This window comes from Lepidochelys kempii, chromosome 9 (assembly GCF_965140285.1).
Source record: "Lepidochelys kempii isolate rLepKem1 chromosome 9, rLepKem1.hap1, whole genome shotgun sequence".
NCBI classification, from domain to species: Eukaryota; Metazoa; Chordata; order Testudines; family Cheloniidae; genus Lepidochelys; species Lepidochelys kempii.
In genome coordinates, this window is record NC_136388.1 from 25,901,741 (window position 1) to 25,924,044 (window position 22,304).

The window sequence follows — 22,304 nt, forward strand, 5'->3', positions numbered from 1 at the left end:
TCTTACCAACAGAAGTTGGTCCAATAAAATATATTCTTTCACACACCTTGTCTCTCTAATATCCTGAGGCCAACACAGCTACAACACTGCATACAAGGCCTTTTAAAACCATTTAAAATTTTTCCTCTCCCTACCTCCCTTTAGAAGAGCTTGTAGTCACGTACTTTAGGGGACTATTATCAGTGACCTGAGCTAGCCACATACAATATAGAACAATCCACACAGCCCTAACGTGCCATTTCAACTACCTTAAAGATTTATAGATATAAAAAAATATATATATAATATGTTTTGCTTTAAGGATTTTTATAAGTGCTACTGATAGTCTTCAAAACACTTCAACACACAAGTGTTAAATTAAGTTTCAGAGGTTGCTTTAATTTATGTTGTTTTACAATAGGCCATACATTAAGGATTAGCCAGATAACACTTGCACACCAGCCCTTACTCCCATCACACCTCCTCACACACCAAGCCTAGAGCTGGCAACACAAGCTTTATGCAATGTTACAACATCTCTAAACCAGGAGAACATCCAGCTGCTTTCCTGCACAGTGCAAATTGGCCAAAAGAAAGGCTGAGGTTCTGGGTCTATTTTCAAATAGAAAACAACCCATGCAAATTCCCCCATTGTAACAGACTTCAGGAAGTATTTCTTCACGCAGGAGTGTAGTGTGAGTGAGCACCAGTGTTGGGACTGGGAAGATTTGTGTTTGCACAGGACTCTCTGAATGTTCAGTGCTGCATACGTGCAGGGTCGGCCGACAACATTTTGGCACCTGAGGCGGGCAGCTCAAATGACACCCCCATGACCCTTGCTTGGGCCAAAACTTTGAAAGCTCTCAATTTTGCCTCCTTCCTATTCTACTCCTCTCGTGGTACTGCTCTGCTACCTACCCCAATAAAGGGGAACTAACAACTTAAAATGCCTTGTTCAAAAATTTTAAGTAACACTTAACTTTCGAACGCCTGAACAGTAAATGTACCTTTTCTTGTCTGCATAGTAAACACACTGGCATTTTTATCTGTTTGAATAATCAAAGTGGTGCTTTCTGTGCCTTCTTGGTTGCAAAGATTTGAACTGCTTCCTGCTGAAGGTCCACAGTCTGGGCCAGATCATGCTCTATTGAGATAGTTGCAAGGCTGACCAGCTTCTCCTGTGGAGCATAGATGGTTTTATTAACTTCAGCTTGGAGAAGCTGCGTTCTCCACTGGCAACTGTTACAGGAAGTGTTAAAAGTATGTGCAAAGCAACGAAAGCATTTGGAAAGAGGGTGGTCATCTTATTTGTGCACATATATTCCAGAACAGCCTTTGAAGTTGATCCTGCTGAAATGTATCTTGAAAGGGCTTTCAGTTCATCACCTAAATCACTCGCATCAATATTGTGCAAGTCATCATGTGTCAACACTGTCTCTAGTGCCCTGCATTGCTGGTGTAGGTCTTCTTCAGGTATACTGAGGAGTTTTGGAATATCATAGAACATCCCAAATATACTGCTGTGTTCCTTGAGCTGCATGAAACGTTCAACTGACTGTATTGCACAATCTAGCACCTGGTTAAAGAATTCAACTTTGAATTGTTGTTTGGGGGGGGGGGGGGGGAGAGAGTCTCTTATGGGATTATCCCGTGCCTCGTAATCAAAATGTCATCTTCTTCGGTAAGTCTTGTATTCTTGACTGGGTGGGAAAATAGCTTCAGTGTGAAGTTCCTCTGCCAACTTCTGAAGAGTTCACAGAACGTTTTGAAATCCCTCATCTGACCGGTAAGACTGTAAGTATGACTTTGCTTTGTCCAGTTGTTCCATTGCTTCAGATATATCAAGGTCAACACCTTGGAGTCTCTTGCTTATAACATTTATTTCAAAAACAGTATGTCATGCCACAACACTAAGCCACACAGACATGTTTCTGGTGATTCCACTTCCCTCTGCCACTGTTCTCTCATGAACAGTTCCTGTCATTGCATTATCCTCCATAATGGCAACTATGGCATCCTCTATCTTCCCCATTTGGTGTTTGATAGGCTTTATCGCCTCCACTTGACTTTCCCATCGTGTGGCACTCAGAGTTTGTGTCAAAGGATGTTCCCAGATGTTGCTTCAAAATTTGTCATCTATGAGTTGATGCAGAAACAAAATACATAGGTGCTTTGAATTACATTTAAAAAATTCAGCAGCCTCGCTAGAAGCTGATGCTGCATCACTGACCACCAAGTTCAATGAATGAGAACTGCATGGGATATAAAAAGGTTGAGGGTTTAACTCTGGGATCAGTATCTGAACTCCTTTGTTCTTTCCTCTCATGTTGGCACCATTATCATAGTCTTGACCTCTCATGTCAGCTATCGCAATTCCCGTATCGTCCAGCTTTTTAAGAAGCACATTTGTCATACCAGCTCCTGTAGTGTCATCAATGTCAATAAATTCTAGAAAATGGTCTGACAGTCACCACTGCAGGGACATTTTCACTAGCTTCTGTTGTTACAAAACACACCATTAAAGTCATCTGTTCTGTATGGCTGATGTCAGGTGTGCAGTCCAGCATAACAGAGTAATATCTTGCTAACTTCAGATCTGCCACAATCTTCTGCTTGACTTTTGTTGCCAGTAACTGTATGATCTCATTTTGAACGGTTTTTCCAAGGTAGTGGCGTATGTACATTTCTCGGGTGGTGACTCTTCTTAGATGCTCCTGGAGTGCAGCATCAAACTCAGCCATCAGCTCCACAATTTTAAGGAAGTTTCCATTGTTTGGCACATACAGCTGATCTGAAGTGCCACGCAGTGCTAGGTTTTGGGTAACAAGCACTCACAATGGCAATGAGCCTTTTCAGAACATTTTGCCAGTAAAGACTATGATGCAATCTTCTCTTGATGCTGATCTAAGGTGGTCTTTAACCTTAGTCTCATCTCAACCTGTTTCCACCTATGGAATGCTCTCTGGTGATTTGCTGCCTTCTCATGGCTTGCCAGATTTCTAGCCAGATTTTTCCAGTCCTTTGTTCCTGTAGAACCCAATGTGGCTGGAAGACTAGACTGGAAGAGTTTGCAACAAAAACAGTATGCAGCCTTCTGGGTTTTTGAGTACATAGGCCATGGCCTCTCCACTTTGTCACCATTGGGGATTTCAGGCCAGTAAGGTGTTGGATGGAAACTTCTATTTTCATTGTCTTTGGGGAACATGAAGTTTTTCACTTGCTGTGGCCCATGCAGTACAAGGAAATCCCTCAGGCTACTGCTCAAGTGGGTCCACATTCCTGGATCATCTGGACTTAAGGAACTAAATTTAGCAGCAGCTGTTTCTTGTGCCTCCACCACACTCTTCTCTGATCTACATTTTTCTTCAGGAATGTGCATGGTTACATCCATTTGAGATGGAGATATGGATGCTGTAGTAGCTGCCAGGTCACCTGCACTCTGACTAACTGGAAGATCAGGCATCTCCTCACCACTCATCCTCACTGGGGCTGGAAGGCTCACCGTGAACATTTGTGTCTATGCATCTCAGGAGAGCTCCTTCCTGCTTAGACAGAAAAGCTTCCTTTGCTTTCTTTTTTCTGAATGCTGCCCCAGAGGGGCGTTTTCTTCTTTCACTCATGACTGCTGTTCTGTGCCAGCTATAGTGGCTCTCACTCAGTTGAAGGGGACACATAAGCAGGCTGGTAGCAGGGCCTGAGTGAGGGAAGAGATCAGCATCTTAAGAGCCTAACTGGCTCCTACTACTTCAGTTGTCTGCCTGTTCTCCTCAAGTGGGTTCAGGGAAGCAGCAGGAAACAGGCAGCTCCCTGCGAAGCTAGTGTTAATCAGTCCAGGCTCCTGGGGGTGCTAGAGAGGTCCATAAGAGGCTGCTGCTACTCCTCTCTCTCCCTACAGCTCCTGCTGCTTTCTGTTATTCCCCCTCACCTTTTCTCCCACCTGCCAGTTGTCTCTTGTGCCCTCCTTCCTCCAGCACAGCACTTCACCATCTCTGTGCATCTAGAGCAGAGAGAATACATATGCACCAGTAGCAGACCCAATTTTCTACACTCTGGGTCCTAGTGGCGCCCCTGCCCCGAGTCTGGCACCTGAGGCAGTCGCCTCAGTTCGCCTCATGGTAAGGCCAGCCCTGCATATGTGTTAAGTGTTCAGTGTCATCATCGTGTTTGTAAATGGCAAGGGACATTCTAGATTTGACAGCCGTGACCTGGGAGCAGAAAGAAAGGGAGTGGGCCTGCAGAAGAGGATGGTTGCAGGAAGAGAAAGAAAGGCCTTAAAGTCACAGCAAGAGAAAATTTGAGGTAGAGAGAGAGAGAGAGAGAGAAACTTGGGAGAATAGAGGAAAATCTTTTTGACATAGTGAGGGAGAGAGAAAGGATGAGATGAAGAGAGGCTTGGAGAGCCAAAACAGAGAGAGACGGTGGCCTTAGTGCACAATACCAACAAAGAGGGAGCTCTGCAATCAAGAAGGGAAGAGAAATATACAACAAAAGCCATTAATAAGAGAGATTGAACAGGGAGTTCTGTCTGAACAGTAAGAGACCACCTGAGCTTATTCGTTTATAAAACAAGTAAATTGTTTTGATTGATAAAGATGATTGCATTGCTTCATTGTAAGTTCCCAGAACAAATCATGGTTGCGTCCCTGGTGTAAATCCACTGGTTTCAGTGAAATTGGAGGTGATCAGCACCAGGCAGAACTAGGCCTAAGATAAACAGGAAGTCTTCCGTGTGCTGCTGCGGAGAATGAGCAGTAGCCCAAATGTTTTTGAAGCTCAGAGAAACCTTAAGGTAGGAGGAGACTTGTGGGTTGAAATAGAATTGTAGGTCAACTTGGTATTGCCCACAGAAATAGAACTAAATATAGAGCTGCCTGTCCTGTAAGAGGTTTTGTTTGAGGATTAAAGCCCTTCTAAAAGAACAATGACCAAATTCAACTCTGGTGTAAGTAAGCAAAGCTCCATTGACTTCAGTGAAGCTGTGCCTGCTTACACCAGAACTGAATTTGAGCTTAATTCTCCAGCTATGCAAGCAACCCACAAGCCATATATAATGTTCTGGGGTAACTATTGCTTTAGCAAGATCTTCCGAGATGAGTGGTTATAAGTCACTATGGCTGTCCTCCTTTAACATGTCTTGAGGCTAAAGAAACATGTTGAGTTTACCCATGGTTTTGTACTTCTTATGATTCTTTACAACATGGGATACAAAGGCTTGCCTGTCCTACTATGAGATGGCCTTCAGAGTTATTACAGGGGAAGCAAGCTAACACTGACCCACATTGTCTCCAGCAGGGGGCATGGGCACTGGATAGTGGGAGCATCCAACTCACAAGCTGGTTGTAACATTTGTGGTAATAGGCAACAAATGCTAGCTGGGAATTGCTAATGGCTCCTCATCAGAAGGGCTGCAATGCCTAACTCCCTAAGGTTTCTATACTGGCTGGCTGATTTTCTCTGGAGGAGGACTTACTGACCAGTTATTATGCTTATCTTGGCTCTGCAGGTCAGGACAAGACTTAGCCCATTACTTGACAGCTATTGCATTCTACACAATGCTGCTTGAGTTTTCTGGGTTCATGCACGGTGCCAAATGGTTTAATAAAAACCTAATTAAAAATAACCTTACCCAGAGAAAGAGGAGTGAAAAGCTAAACTTAAAAATGAAGGAGCATAATAAAGTTGGGAGCACAACAAGAAATACAGCTTACATTCAAGGGTGTCATCATTTGGAAAAGTAAAAAAACTGAAAACACAGCAATCTGTCTTTCTAATTCTGGAAACTGTTTCCTGTTCTTGTTTCCAAATGTTCTTTTTTTTAATGGATTCCTGGAAAAAAGAGGTATGAAATGAATAGTGCCCTCTGCTTCCTATTGCTGCATTTTGTCCTTTGGAATTAAGTTAGTGTTGTTTGGGGCAGCAATCAGAATACAGAACCAGTCTACTGTCGTGCCAGCAATGATACTGGCTGAACAACAAGTTACTGAAGAAATGGACAACACTGGGTAGATAATGCTGTGATGAGTTTATGTTCCTGTTTGTACTTTGAGCAATGAATTCAGAAACTGACATGAAATACAGAGAGAAAAACATGTTTTCTAAGAAGAAATGAAAGAAAACATGTTACACCTCAGTTTACTGCTTATCTGATATCAGTTTGCTCTAAACCACAAGTAATTGTTTCCTGAGATAACAAAATAAATTTATTTTAACATTCGTACTTTTTATTGTAGAGGCTCCTTTCATAGAGCAGTTCAGATTTTAGTACCTAGATCAAGAACTTTAAATGTTAGGTATAAACAATGATATAAAAAGTAACTCCCCATGTACTTAGTGGGAGAATGCGTGGGAGAATTCCTTTGTCAAGCAAGAAGTTGTCTCCTTTCAAAGTATTTTGTATAGATTAAAACTGCATTAATATGTATCTATATACAAATTCTCATGCATCACGGTGTACCCTTATGATAGGCAAAATAGCAACATAACAATCGATACAACAAAGTTCACAGGAAAGGACTTTGTACCACAGCTCAGACTGAAATGGAAACCCAGTCTACACTCAAAGTTGTACCAGTTTAACTAAAGGTGTGTTTTGTAATCAACTTGTTTAAACCAATGTAAACTCCCAAGTGAACACTCTTAAATGGATTTATTGATTTAGAATAAGCCTTACACTGAATCAATAAAAGCCAGGTTTAAATCAATTTCAGAGAGTCCACACAGGAGTTTGCATTGACTTAATTAAAATAGATTTAATAAGTTTTAGTTAATTGATGCACATTTTGGATGTAGACAGTTTCTGAGAGATCTAAATTCCCTTGCAGGAGTTAAGGCCATGAGCACATGTTCTCTAGCCAAAGTAACCATTAAGTCATATACCTCAAATTTGACCTCAATTTCTATTAGTGTTACCAGAGCATACTATGAGTCATTGTAGAAATTTATACATTAAGAATACAATATACAAAAAATAAATGGATAAACATTTTTATAGAACCATAAAGATGTGTGTATGCTTTAACAGAGTAATGACGTGATCTTATTGTACCTGGTCATGGGGTAGGTCCACCTGTCAGGGGGTATCAGGTTGTGGGGGAATTAAGGTAGAGCTTGAACAGCCTAGTCTCCCAAGTCGCCACAGCAAATCTAGCTCCTTGGACAGTGTGGCCTATTGGTCACAGTCAGTGCAGCAGTTCTTGGGTGTCAGGCAGTACGGCCCAAGTCAATAGGACTACTCTTCTGCAGCAGGGCAGTGTGGCCCAGCAGCCAGAGTCAATAGAACTACCCGTTGTGGCATGGCAGTGCGGTCCAGTGACCGAAGTCAGTAGAACTGCCCTTCTGGGCAGTGCAGTGTGGCCAGAGGGGAGGTAAGCTGCCACCCCCAGGGGTGGGTGGTGGCCAGGATAGGGGAACCCAGGCCCTCTGTACTCCACTGGGTCCCAGCCGGGGGCCCTGTCTGCAGCAGAGGTATCCACCACCAACTCAGTAGGGATCCTTCTGAAACAAGCTAGGTCAAACCCTGGTTTTACAACTGGCTCAATGCTTAGTCCCCCTGGGCTACTTACTACCTGTTCTTCTGCAGCTGGTAGTCTTGGGGGTGCCGCAGTCTCTCCTCCATTTGCGGCATCAGGTGGCTAGGGGGTTGGTTGGAGCCACAGCCTGGCTAGCCTCTGCGTCCTGGAATGCCAGCCGTCTCGTCGCAGAAGCCTGCAACGCACCTCTGCTCCCTTCAGCGGCCAGCCCAGCCCGAGCATGTCCAGCAGGGATAAGGTGATGTGGCCTCCTTAGCCCACAGTGTGTGATTAATCTCTGCTGAACCAGTGCAGGGTAGATACACCCCACAACATACCTCTGGGTTGACTTTCTGCTCCATCTCCTTTTTGTTATTGGCTGGTAGAGTAGCTCAGATGTTCATTAGAAAGGTCCAAAGAAAAGATCACTGGATTCATGGTGGAGACTCTGAAGCTGTGAGGAAACACATGAGCTCTCTCAGTGACACAGGTGTAGAACAACTAGCTCCTGCACGGATATATTCACATAGCCCAACTCTGGTGACTCGAGTATCTAAAATATTCAGACCAACTCCCATAACAAGGAGGGAACATATCTACATTGATACTTTCCCACTTCTTTGTTCTTCACAAGGTTGGTGAATCACTATTAGCTGGCCAGGACCAGAAGTGCCAAACAGCGTCTACATCAGAGGCTCTCCACCTTTTTCTTTCTGAGGCCCCTCCCCACCCAAACATACTATAAAAATTCCACAGCCCACCTGTGCTGCAATAACTGGTTTTCTGCATATAAAAGCCAGGGCTGGCGGTAGTGGGTAGCAAGCCAGGCAATTGCCTGGAGCCCCATGCCAAAAGGGGACCCCACGAAGCTACATTGCTCAGGCTTCAGCCTCGGGTGGCGGGGCTCATGGATCTGGGCTTCAACCTCATGCAGTGGGGCTTTAACTTTCTGCCCTGGGCCCCAGAGAGTCTAATGCTGGCCCTGTCTGGAGGCCCTTGTCTGGAGACACCCTCCCTCCCCTGAAACCTGCTTGAGGCCCCCAAAGGGGCCCCAGACTCCTGGTTGTGAACTACTGGTCACCATCATCTACTCAGCTCTCCGTGCATGCCAGATCCACGTGTCCTTCCATGACAGAATCATGACAAGCACTAGCCTTATTCACAACAGCTCTAGCAATACTAGTAAAAAATGCACACAGGAGGAATCCGAATGACCCATTACACACCGGTATTTTTCAATTGGAACCAGGGACAATCTTCCAAAGAAGCCTGAATTAAAATGCTTTCCCTCCATCCACAAGGCTGGTAACTTTAAATCTGCAACCTCATTTAGATTCCAATTGATCAACAGGAGTTTTGCCATTGATTTTAAAAGTCATTGGAACAGGCTTTTATTGCACAGTATCAGTAAGAGTAGACTACTAGATATCAGTCCTTATTTAACGGATTATATAAAGTTTAACAACCAATTCCAAAGCATCCCAAATGTTCAAAAGAAAATATTTAGGTCAGGAGTAAGAGAGACTTTAAAAGACAGCTGGATACAGATGTTCATGTGTTTGCAGGGAGGAACCCTGGAAGATGCTTGAAATACTCCAGATAGTTATGACTGGCTGGAAAACTCCACACCAAACACCTATTTTTTGCTTAAAGTAAACCATTAGCTATCATTATATTACAAGAAAAATCCACTCAACATGATAAAAATACATGGTTAACACTCTGGCATAGATCAAATGCAAAATTAAACTGCAACTAGCCAGTCAACACCCAAGCTGTAAAAAAAAAAAAAAAAAAAAAAAAAAAAAAAAATTAAGTGTTTCTAATTAGAGTTATGAGAGTCGCAACCTGCCTGCAGAGCAAGCTCCTGTTAACCTAACATTTTTGCAAAAAGCCCTTGATACTAGAGAGGGGCGGGAGAGGTTCATTAAAAGCATATTGTGTTACTTTCAGAGAGGCCTTGCTCTACAATTTAGAGTCTAAAAATAGCATTTTCCTCTTGCCTTTCACCCCGAAAGCAGAATCCCACCCTGAATGGCAGATTGATTTAATTGCAATATAACTAGTAATCTGTCTTTTTCCTCTGGCTGTGTAATCCTACTCTGGTTCTTAAATATTCATCTGATTTAATTCAAGGTTATAGTCTCAAAATGAAGTCACATCTTTAAAAAAAATTCTTCACCTGTGGTAACACCATCATCTCAAATTATTGCACTTGAAAGGATTTAAAAATCCTGATATATTTTGCACCACTTATGCTGTTTACATTTTGCGCTGAACTCTTCCTGGAAAGTGAAACTAGCCAAACCAGTTAAATTTTCTGCCTCTCCCTCCCCAGCTCTATGTATGTACATCTGGAGTTCAAACACCACAGGACAATGTTTAAACATTTGATATAAGCGGTTTTCATATATTTAATACAGAAAATGAAATATAATAAATAGAAATATTTCTGTTCAAGCGTTAGGCTCCAATCCTGCAAAGACTTATACATGTGATTAACTTCATGCCCTGTAATGTAGTCCCATTGAAGACAATAGGACTACACATAAGGAGTAAACGAATCACATACACAAGTCTTTGTGGGTTAGGGCAATTGTTTGCAGCTGTCTTGTATCCCCTCCACTTGGAAGAAAAATAAATACATCTTATTTTGGTCCTAAAGTACATTACATCGTCTATTTAAATAGATCAGTCTGAAGACCAACCTCTTACTCTCTATTCATTTGGCCCAAATATTCTACTCCCCTGTTTGCATAAAGTGAATTGCACCTTAACTCCCTTTTTTTCTGGCCAAAAAACAACAAAACATATGTTTCACACATTTTGAAAAACTGTAACCTTAAACTGTAATCCTGTAAAGAGAACTTATCCATGTGGTAATATATCCACCGTGATTTCAGTTCAATGTAATTAGAAGCTTCTCGCAGTCCTTGGCATGCTGAATGAAAGCCAAAATGAGATAAGCAACACGGTAAACATGCAAGCATCTATTCTCTCAGTGCCACTTTTTGTTCTCAGCGGTGCTATTGATCAGTGTTTCTTAGCCATAGAGATGGAGAAGCAGGGATGCATTTCTGAGATGTTGGAAAGAGGCTGATGATCTTTACTATATAGAGTCCTGTCAATTAAATAGTTTGGCTGTATTAGTTTTTTCAGTTCTCCGGGGAGCTGCTGCTGCCCTTCCCCTGCACTACCATGTGCAGCCGCAACACCCTGCCCTGTCCTCTCCTCTCAATTGTGTGCACAGGTTTCCATTGGAGCGATGACAATTTACACCAGCTGAGAATCTGCCCCCAGCATCAAATCTTGTACTGCATCTTGCCAGAGAACAGATATAGTATGGGAAGTGATATTTCATGCTTTCCAACACTGGTTCACTAGTCTGCCTCTATCCCGAGCTGGAAGGAAAAATCCCTGATTGACAAGTCCTATACAATTTTGGAGGGAATGGTAGGTAGCCTTTCTATAAGGTCTTTAACCCACATATAAAATGCTATAACAGTAATATAAATCTATTACACTTTATAGGAGTGTCCACCTATAGGAAAGTTATTTTCTGTCGGATTTTATAAAAGTTTCTTCCATGAGGGCCTACTGAGGAAAGAGAAGACTTCAGACTCTGTGCCCCTTCAGCCCCTGGCCTCTCTACTGAGGCTATCAATAAGTGCACTAAACTAAATGTTAGCTCTGATGTGTGGTAAATTTTATCAGGAGACAATGTATATTATCTGTTCCCTTGATGTTTGCATAACTCCTGTTACATTTAATTAATGGATCCAAATGCAAATCTTAAACAACAGTTGCCAGGGAAAATACCATGCCATAAAGGTACATCTCTTGATCCAGTGTCAGAACTGGAAGAGGAGTATTTTGCATGCCTTTCTTACCTACTGGACATAAACATCTGAAACTTGTTAAAAAAAACATTTACTACAGCTATGCATATATGTGGTGATCTGTGGGTTTTTTTGGAGAACTGTAACTTAATATTCATAAGTAAATCCACATAAATATAGCCTCTATTGAGAAGGATGTGGTTGCTTTCTTTCCCCCCCAAAAAGAAAATGGATATTTTGTTTATTTAAAGAAAGGATATTAGGTAGGTAATAGGCTAAGATAAATGAGTTGCCCTCTCTAAAAGTATACAAGTCCTTCCACGTAGAGGCTGAAGATGATGCCAAGACAGTAAGGCTTTGTATGCTAAAAGATACAGGACTTCTCATGGCTTTTAAAAAAAAAAAAAAAAAAAGGAAAAAAAGAATATAGAGATAGCAACTGGGTAGCAGCCACTGCACGTATATAAAAAGACTGAGCAAAAGAAAACCTCAGCATGGCTTTAATGCTGTATGTTTAAAATACAATATGAAAAGCTCTTCTGAATGCTACACAGAAGCATGTGAGGTAGTTAAACAACTGCTGTTTTTTGAATAAATAAAAAGGCCCCAAATCTCTTTTAATACTGCATTTCCTCTACTGGACTGTGTACCATCATTTTATTTATGCATGCTGCACATTTGTTTCATTCTTCTTTTTTTTTTAAATTCAGAGGATAAAAAATGAATAAAGATGTCCTTACAGAACGAATTGGAATGGAATATGTAGAAAAGCAGCATTTACAGTAAAGTATATATTTTAAAAACCCAAATACATTTAATAGTGAAAGCAATAAAAAAAAAACAGGAAACTAAAATGTATGGTGTAGAGAGAGGGGGTAAGATTTCCTATAGGTTTAGGAAGAATTTTATTAATAGATATCAGGACATCTGAAGATTCAGATGACAGCACAAGTATCATGTCTTAGCTGAAGTTCTGTTACAAAGCAGTTGTTTGGAAGATACTGTGTTCTTAACAGGAAATAATGTAGGAGGGACAAAACATGACTAGAATAATGTGTCAAGCATTCACAAACGTGACTGAAGAACAGACAGTTCCAGAATCTGTTTTCTCCAAGCTAAAAATACATTCAGTGAAACTGAACAAGTTTCTTAATCATTTTAAGAAAATGTCAGTGTCTTATTTCCAGGGCTTGAGAGAAATGTCTCTGCCAGGCTTCTTGTACTTGACAAATTTAAGGAAGGGATGATATGATGGGATAGCTTAAATTTTGGCAATTAATTGTTCTTCAACTATTAGCGGTAGATATGCCCAATGGCCTGGGATGGAATGGGATCCGAGTTACTACAGAGAATTCTTTCCTGGGCGGCTGGCTGGGGAGTCTTGCCCACATGCTCAGGGTTTAGCTGATGGCCATATTTGGGGTCGGGAAGGAAATTTCCTCCAGGGCAGATTGGCAGAGATCCAGGGTTTTTTTGCCTTCCTCTGCCTCCTGGGGCATGGGTCACTTGCTAGAGGATTCTCTGCACCTCAAAGTCTTTAAACCATGATTTGAGGACTTCAGTAGCTCAGACATAGGTTAGGGGTTTGTTATAGGAGTGGGTGGGTGAGATTCTGTGGCCTGTGTTGTGCAGGAGGTCAGACTAGACTATCATAATGGTCCCTTCTGACCTTAAGTCTGATTCTATGACTTTCACTGTGCCTGATCCAGAAGCAGGAGCGTCTCAATAGCATTCCAGAGCTATGGCTCATTCTTTAAAAAGCATTTTAATGGATGTTAGAAGCCTGCATACCTGTAAGGATCTAGGCCTACATTCTAGCAGCATCTCTCTAGGACTTATATGGCATGCATCACCATACTATCTGTGAGCCTCAATCTTCTTCTCCTTGTCTCATCAATTGGGGTTGGTGGCACTTGTTCTTTATCTCCAAAATGTTCTTTTCAAGTTAGTCTTCCAAGCTGACAAACTTCTGTGTCCCCCGTCAGCCTCTAAAACCACTTTTTTCCCCTAGGTCCTCCTCATGGTCTTTGTCCCATGACTACTAGTTATTGTACTCTCTGGCCAACATATCCCACAGCTCACAGGACCTAGCCATCTCAGTTGATGCTCCCTCAGCTTTTCCATGACAGGTGCTACTTCATCATTACTATTACTATTTCAATGTGTAGTTTGTGTCTTAATCAGCATCCACTGGAACATTCTCATTTCAGCATGAGGTAGCTATTCTCTTTTCCTCATTTGGCAGCATTAGCACTTGTACACCATGGCTGGCCTAATCATCTTACCCACTTTGCTCTTGAGTTTACTTGGCATATTCTTATTGCCGAGAGTGTAGGGCCAATTCCTAAATCATTTTGTTTACTATGGTGGTTGTTTGGCCCCATGTTGGTACCCCTCCTTGTTTAAGTTGGGGCCCTCTGTTTAAACGAAGGCAGGAACTGATCATGTAGCAAGTGTAATCTGCCTAGAGGTAGGAAATTATATAAGGACTGAGAGCACAGCACTCCACGCTGTCTGCCTCAGTGGCAGTCCAGTACCTAGTGTGCGATCCAAGTTGAGATGTGAAGTCAAGACAAGACCAGACCTACTTACCTGTTCCTGATAGGAACAGCAGAAGAAATCAGAAACTATGTGTTCCTGGGTCGTATTCCTAAATCCTTATGTGATCCTGTCCATCAGTGACATGGTGATGGATTAGTTTTCTTTATTTACTGTATACCTACCAAAAAACCTATATTGTTTGGGGTCTTTGGCTTCAGGCCTATTTGTCTGTTAGCAGCCAAGTGCTTTACTGTTTGTTCATGGTTATTGGTTGTGGGGTCCTTTGTTTAATAAACCTTGTTCTGTTTGTACATTTACATTTGCCTCCTAGTATTTTGAGGGTCATTATTACCCCCAGTGATAGATTTGGGAAGGTGGGGGGGGGCGTGAATCCATAGTGGGGGAGCTTAAGGGCAAATACTAGCCCCCCATGCTGTTGACCTGCTAGAAGGTTTGTGTTGTAGTAGTGGCCTGCCTAGCCAATTAACAAGAATTCTAATCAACTCCCTCCATTTATTCCAAGTGCTATTCATGCAGCTCCTAACATCCACATGCTGATCAGGGCTCAACACTGAGCTGAGCCAAGCTATTTAAATTGTTGACCTTCCTGGCATAAATCCAAATTGGCTGTCAATTACTTGATGCGCCATGTTCTTGCAAAAGTCTTTTCTTGACAATTCTTTCCATCCATTTCATGTGTGACTCATTAACAGGATGGGTCAATAATTGCTACATTAAGAAATCAATTTGCAAACACGTAGAAGATAATGAGGTGATAAGTAACAGTCAGCATGGATTTTTCAAGAACAAATCACGTCAAACCAACCTAATAGTTGACAAGAGTAACAAGCCTTATGGGGTGGGGATGGGGCGATAGATATGATATAACTTGATGTTAGTAAGGATTTGGATACTGTCTCGCATGACTTTCTCATAAACTAGGGAAATACAACCTACATGAGCTACTATAAGGTGGGTGCATAACTGGTTGGAAAAATTGTTCTCAGAAGTAGTTATCTGTGGTTCACAGTCATGCTGGAAGGGCATAATGAATGGGGTCCCGCAGGGATCAGTTCTGGGTACAGTTCCCTTCAATATCTTCATCAGTGATTTAGTTAATGGCATAGAGAGAGTACACTTCTAAAGTTTGCAGATGATATCAAGCTGGGTGGGGTTACAAGTGCTTTGGAGGATCGGATTAAAATTCAAAATGATCTGGAGAAACTGGAGAAATGGTCTGAAATAAATAGGACGAAGTTCAATAAGGACAAATGCAAAGTACTACACTTAAGAACAATCAGTTAAAACACATACAAAATGGGAAATGACTGCCTAGGAAGGAGTACTGGGGAAAGGGATCGGCGGGGCGGGGGGAGGGGGTGTCATAGTGGATCACAAGCTAAATATGAGTCAGTGTAATGCTGCTGCAAAAAAAAAAAAAAAAAAAAAGCAAACATCAATACATCAATTTGGGGATGTATTAGCAGGAGTATTGTAAGCAAGACACAAGAAGTAGTTCTTCTGCTCTACTCTGCGATGATCAGGCCTCAACTGGAGTATTGTGTCCAGTTCTGGACGCCACATTTCAGGAAAAATGTGGACAACTTGGAGAAAGTCCAGAGAAGAACAAAAAATGATTAAAGGTCTAGAAAACGTGACCTATGAAGGAAGATTGAAAAAATTGGGTTTGTTTAGTCTGGAGAAGAGAAGACAGAGTACATAAAAGGTTGTTACAAGGAGGAGGGAGAAAAATTGTTCTTAATCTCCGAGGATAGGACAAGAAGCAACAATCTTAAATTGCAGCAAGGGTGATTTAGGTTGGACATTAGGGAAAATATTCCTAACTGTCAGAGTGGCTAAGCACTGGAATAAATTGCCTAGGGAGGCGGTAGAATTGCCATCATTGGGGATTTTTAAGAGAAGGTTGGACAAACACCTGTCAGGGATGGTCTAGATCAGTGCTACTCAAAGCGGTGGTCCGTGGACTGGTGCCTGCCTGCAAGCCATCGGCTGCTGGTCTGCGCGCACATTGGAAAAAAAAAATTGCCAGTCCCCCACATCAGATAGCTTGAGGAGCACTGGTCTAGATAATACTTAGTCCTGCCTTGAGTGCAGGGGCCTGGACTAGATGACCTATGGAGGTCCCTTTCAGTTTTATGATTCTAGGATGCTTGCACATCTCCTTTACTGTGGAAGGTAGGGACCAGTGTGCTCTTCGGTCACCTGCTGGGCAATTTTCCAGAGAATTACATTGAAAAATGACTACCATTCCCTCATGGCCTACACTTTAAATGCCTCAGTTGGTACACCATGCAGTCTCACTGCCTTCCACATTTCATCATTTTTAGTGCTGTCTGAACCTCCACTACAGTGGTAAGTATGCGTGAGGAACAACTTTGCAAGACCTATCTGTGAGCCTCTACCACTTGATCCTTTATTCCATAACTTCGCTTTTGTCTCCCTGTGACGGGCTGTATCAACCCACACCAGTGCAGCGGAGTGGCTCAGTCTAGGCTAACCACTGGTGAGAGAAAGGAGGTGTGCTGCTGACTCCTGTGGGAGGACTATCTGCATTCCAGGACGTGGAGACCAACCAACCAGAGACAGATCCCTGCATACAGGTTTGAGACACCACAGAGAGGGGAGAGACTGCGGAGATGGCAAACAGAGTCAGGTAGGAAGTGACCCAGGGAAATCTTGGCAGAGAAGTGGTTGTAGAACCAGAGACAGGCTCAGTGTGTTTCAACAGAACCCCTGCTGAGCTAGTGGCAGGGAACCCAGCCACTGTCAGAAACTTGGCTACAACTAAGAATACTTCTTTCCAGCATTCACTTCATGTACCACAGCAGTAATCACACCATTTTCAGTTTGCTTTGCTGGCCTGCTTTTACCCTCTTGAAAATTATTTCCACAGAGACAGAGTCCATCTAATACCTCTTCAGATTCCTTTCAGTGAAATTTAAGGATGCTTTCACTTATCAGGCATCCATTTGCTCCATTCAGTATGATTGTTTCAAATGGAAGTGACCATTTGCGGAGTACTTTAAAACATGAACATTTTCTAGGTATACTGCACTTAAAGATTAGAATTTCTTCAGTACAACAACCAAAAAAAATAGTTTCCATGAATCTCTGGAGTACATACCTAATGTTAGTCCAACGATTAAATTTCGGACATTGGCAACACATCACTAGAGGTGACAGGTCATAATTAATTCCCTTGCTATTCATTGCAATACCTTGAGCTGTGGTGAACACTTTTGGCAGGATGTGGAATATAACATGTAACTTCACTGGAATCCCATTGCTGTCAATGACAACCCTTTACAGTAAGCAGAAAAGTATTATTTATAAAAGCACTAACAACTTATAGTCACGTTACCAAATAAGGGAAATATCTAGTAGGGACTCAGTGTAGTCATCCCAGGACAAACAAACCTAATCTAGATAAGACCTAATAAATTGCCAATCAGCTGTCTTTGCACAGTTGTTGAACATACACCATGATCTATTGTATTAGTGGCACCTTAGAGACTAACCAATTTGAGCATAAGCTTTCGTGAGCCACAGCTCACTTTATCAGATGCATTCAGTGGAGATGGTGAATTATGCCTGGGCAGGGTGAAGCCAGAGGAAGCTCTGGTGGAGGTCCGTAGCGGTTCTGACATGCAAATCGGTCATCCGACCTGGGTATAGGGGCGAAAAAAACTAATCAAACCATTTAGTAGCTGGTTCCCTCCGACGTTTCCCCTCAGGATAGCTGGCACTCTTCCGTCTCTGCAGTTTTATGTGGTAAAGCGAATCAGAGGTCTTGGGGCCAAAACGATCTCAACCTATTCTCAAACTTTAAATGGGTAAGAAGCCCGGCTTGCTGGTGTGGAATGAGAGTGCCTAGTGGGCCACTTTTGGTAAGCAGAACTAGCGCTGCGGGATGAACCGAACGCCAGGTTAAGGCGCCTGATGCCGACGCTCAGACCCCAGAAAAGGTGTTGGTTGATACAGACAGCAAGACGGTGGCCACGGAAGTTGGAATCCGCTAAGGAGTGTGTAACAACTCACCTGCCTAATCAACTAGCCCTGAAAATGGATGGCACTGGAGCATTGGGCCCATACCTGGCCATCGCTGGCCACGGGGGCTATGCTGTGACGAGTAGGAGGGCTGCTGTGGTGTGCCTTGAAGCCTAGGGCGCGGGCCCAGGTGGAGCTGCCGCAGGTGCAGATCTTGGTGGTAGTAGCAAATATTCAAACGAGAACTTTGAAGGCTGAAGTGGAGAAGGGTTCCATGTGAACAGCAGTTGAACATGGGTCAGTCGGTCCTAAGAGATAGGCGAGTGCTGTTCCGAAGGGACAGGCGATGGCCTCCGTTGCCCTCAGCCGATCGAAAGGGAGTCTGGTTCAGATCCCCGAATCCAGAGTGGCGGAGATGGGCACCACGAGGCATCCAGTGCAGTAACACAACTGATCCTGGAGAAGCCAGCGGGAGCCCGAGGGAAGAGTTCTCTTTTCTTTGTGAATGCATCCGATGAAGTGAGCTGTAGCTCACGAAAGCTTATGCTCAAATAAATTGGTTCGTCTCTAAGGTGCTACTAGTACTCCTTTTCTTTTTGCGAATACAGACTAACACGGCCGCTACTCTGAAACCTGTCATGATCTATTGTGGAAATTCACACTTCTGCCCACAATCTACCACACAAGATGAAGATGAAAGGAAATCAAGAGTGAAACTGATTGCCCACAAATCCTGTGAGAATTGCATTGTGGTTAAAGCTTAATAGCCCACCATGAACACAAGCTATTTGTCTGGCCTTTCTTCAGTAAAGGCCAATGACTGTTTGTTGAGTGAAAGGTTTGAGTTCCAGCGGTGACGACTGAAAGAGTTACACAAAATAGGGTGTGTATTATCCCACACTTGGTCCCTCCTATAGCTACCTAACCACCAGGACTAACCACTGCTATTCCAGAAATAGCATTTCTGGCAGCAGCGTCAATGAATCAGACAGGTTTTCTGCCTGACACAGCAATAATATTTATGTCAATAAAGAGTCTACAAACAAAAGCAAAAATATATTTAGTCAGAACATAATTACTAAGAAGTTTTTGTAATCCATTCATGGAGCAGAAACCATACCATGTGACTTGGGTGACTAATCACACACCATCAGAGAATAGTCAAAAGGACCATTGTAAACAATCCATAGTAGACATTTGTTCAAATAGGCATGATCCTAAATCCATTTGACTCAGTGGAAAGATTCCTATTGAATTCAACAAGTTTTGAATCTGGCTCAAATTGTTTGGCAAATGAACGTATTTCCAGAATTGGCTGACAATCAGGAAAATAGGTCTACATTTTCAATAATTTACAGTGAATTATTTGACTAGCAACAGTCACAGCTTAATGTAAACCCCTACACTGTTTAATATAGCTTTTATAGAGATTAAACTAGCTGACAGTGTAATACAACCAAAGTATTACAGCTAAATCATACTGATATTTGTGTATATGTTCAAAGAACGAGAAAGAATTTGTCCATTTTTAGAGTTCTGTTACAACATAACAACGAGTGGCATAAAATGAGGAATTGCCTCTTTAATATTGTAGGATGGCCTTTTGGTTAAGACATTGGACTGGGAATAAAGAGATCTGGGTAGAGCTGAGCAGATAAATCACTTTCTATTTCGGCAGCCAAATGAAAAAAATCTGAAGGTGGAAAAAAAATCATTGTGTTTTTCTTGGCTAATGAGATTTTACTAATCACCAAAAAAAAATTGTACCCACCTCTATATCTGGGTTCAGCTACCAACTTGGACACAAACTACATGTGTAAATTTAGGGTAGGTCTATGCAGGACTCTGGCTGTGGGACTCAAAATTGCAGTGTACATGTTCAATCTCAGGCTGGATCTCAGGCTCTGAGACCCACTCCCCCTATAGTATTTGAGGGCCCGAGCCCCATCCTTTAGACGTCAATTTCTAGCCCTGCTGCCTGAGCCCCACAAGCCTGGGTCAGCCGACCAGGGCCAGCCATGACTATACTGTGGGTCTTATGGCAGTGTAGATGTAGCCTTAGGCTCCAGTCCTGCAAACCTTTATGCACATGGTTAAATTTAAACGTGTGTAGTCCCAGTTAAGTCAATAAGACTACACATATTCTTAACTCTAAGCACCAGTAAGCGTTTGTAAGACTGGAGCTTTAATCTCTCTAGGCCTCAGTTCCCCATCTGTAAAATGGAGATAATTCATCCCGTCTCCTAACCATTTTCTGTTAGATTTAGAAAAGTTAAAGCCTGCAGACTTTCAGGGAGGGACTGTTTTATGTGTATATGTGCATGCAAGTGCAGTTCCTAGCACAGTGGATCCTCAGCTGGCAGCCTTTAGGTGCTAGCAAAATACAAATTAACACTAGTTATTTAATTATTTATAGTAGTTTAGGTCAAATTTCCAAAATAATTAATTAGTTGCTTGATGCAAAATGCAAACAGAAGAAATGCAGTAGGATGTCAAGATAACAGTGAGCTCAGGGAATACATATTTTAGAAGATTGTCTGGTATGCTGACTCAGTGTCTGAATACATTTAACAGAGAGGAGGGCAGTCAGTAAAATGGAACAAATATATATAAATCCCAATCCACATAATAGTTGCAGCTTTGCAGGAAATGTCAAAGTGTTGCAGCCAGAAAAACAGAATTTGTTCCCCCGGTAAATTAATTTTGCTAGTACCTCTGACTCCATTTCATATGGTTCTTTATAGGAAACCCTCTGCCCAGCAAATGGGGAAGAAAATAAAACGATCAGAAGTTGAAACAAATCTCTTTTATAGGCAGCCATATATTCCTTGCCTTCCTGACGTTCCGCCTACAATCTACTGTATGATTTTAAGCACACACCTATCACTGCAATATCTGAGCATTTAATCTTTGAGTGTTTCTAATAAGAGGCAGCTGCATCTCTAGAAGAATGGTTCAAAAAAATATGGGAGGCAGTAGCTATGGAAAAATTAATGCACCAATTATATACCCAGCAAAAAAAAAAAAAAGGCAAATTTGGTTACCAATTATTCAATACTCAAAGTACATTCACCAGCAAAAAACCCCAGCACACCTGTCCCTTTAAAAAAAACCAACCAACCAAAACAACCACACATTTGATAGGCATGCCTGGTGTGTTAAATGTACGTAACCAGAGAATGCATTCAATTTAATAAAATCACTAGAAACATGTCATGAGCAGTGAAGAGATGCTCACTCTAAACATGATGACACTATGCTAAATAGTGGGTGCCAATGATTACTACTACTACTACTACTACTACTACAACAATGATCACTTTAGATAAGCTATTACCAGCAGGACAGTGGGGTGGGAGGAGGTATTGTTCCATATTCTCTGTGTATATATAAAGTCTGCTGCAGTTTCCACGGTATGCATCCGATGAAGTGAGCTGTAGCTCACGAAAGCTCATGCTCAAATAAATTGGTTAGTCTCTAAGGTGCCACAAGTACTCCTTTTCTTTTTACTACTGTATAATGTTTCTACAAGAAACAGCCCATTGTTATAATGGTTACTGCATTGTCTCCGATATTTACAAGGCTATTATTTGTAAACCTGTTAAAACTTTGAAAATGAAGACAGAGTTAAAAAATAAAGTCTTTGGTGAAAGTCCTGGGAAGCATGTGCAAATGAATCCCTTTTTAGCCCCTTCTGAATTCAACCAGATCCAAATACAAGAAAATATTCTTGTTTTCCTGTTGATCAAGGGAAAGCCCTAGATGGGGCAAAAGAAGGAATAAAGTGATTAGTAATATTAAAGAGAAAAAAATTCTGAGAATAGAGACAGGAAATACTAAAGGTTAAAGACTGAATTGACAGGCAGCCAAGAAACATACTGAATGCAGAAAACGATGCGAGGATTGCAAGGAATTGGCAGTCAGTGACTATGTGAAGGTGCCAAGAGAGAACACAAAGAGTGAAATGAGTCAGAGCTTATAAAAGGAGATGTAATAAAGAAAACCCAGCACAAGGGGTTGAATTGAGAAAAAGGAGGCAGGATCCAAGACTTACAGCTTTAAAAATGCAAGATAAGTGTAGCTGGAAAACCCAATATATCAGATCCAATCTGATTCCCTGTAGAAAACAGCCTGGATCGGTAGGATGAATGTACAATGGAAACCATTTACAGTGAACTCAGAGAAGGTGCAAGTCCAGATATAGAGAAGTAGCTTGAAGGTCCTGAATGGTTTCCATGCAGGGTAATTTGCAAACTGCAGGTTTGGTTATCATTTATTTCTGCGTATCTGTTCAAGTCCTCCAGTCCTTGCTCATGCCGAGTTCCATAGTGCAGCTGTTCTGTGGTGCAGGATTTAACAAGAATTTTCACATGGAACAGAAATTCTGAGTTTCAACCACCTTTGCAAAGAAGTCTGTTGAAGAACTGGC

The 22,304-nt window shown here is 42.0% G+C and overlaps 1 long non-coding RNA gene and 1 pseudogene across 2 annotated transcripts in view; one reads left to right on the forward strand and one right to left on the reverse strand.

The window, feature by feature from the left end:
* LOC140917244 (uncharacterized) overlaps positions 1-22,304 on the reverse strand; it is a 105,738-nt gene that overhangs the window by 14,533 nt on the left and 68,901 nt on the right. Inside the window, exon 2 of one of the 2 annotated variants that reach the window (XR_012160761.1) lies at positions 7,826-7,941. This is a non-coding gene — a long non-coding RNA (uncharacterized LOC140917244). Of the gene's footprint in view, positions 1-7,544; positions 7,942-22,304 lie in introns of both variants that reach the window. The other variant, XR_012160760.1, reaches the window with a different exon arrangement.
* On the forward strand, positions 17,405-18,540 carry LOC144930885 (28S ribosomal RNA; annotated as a pseudogene).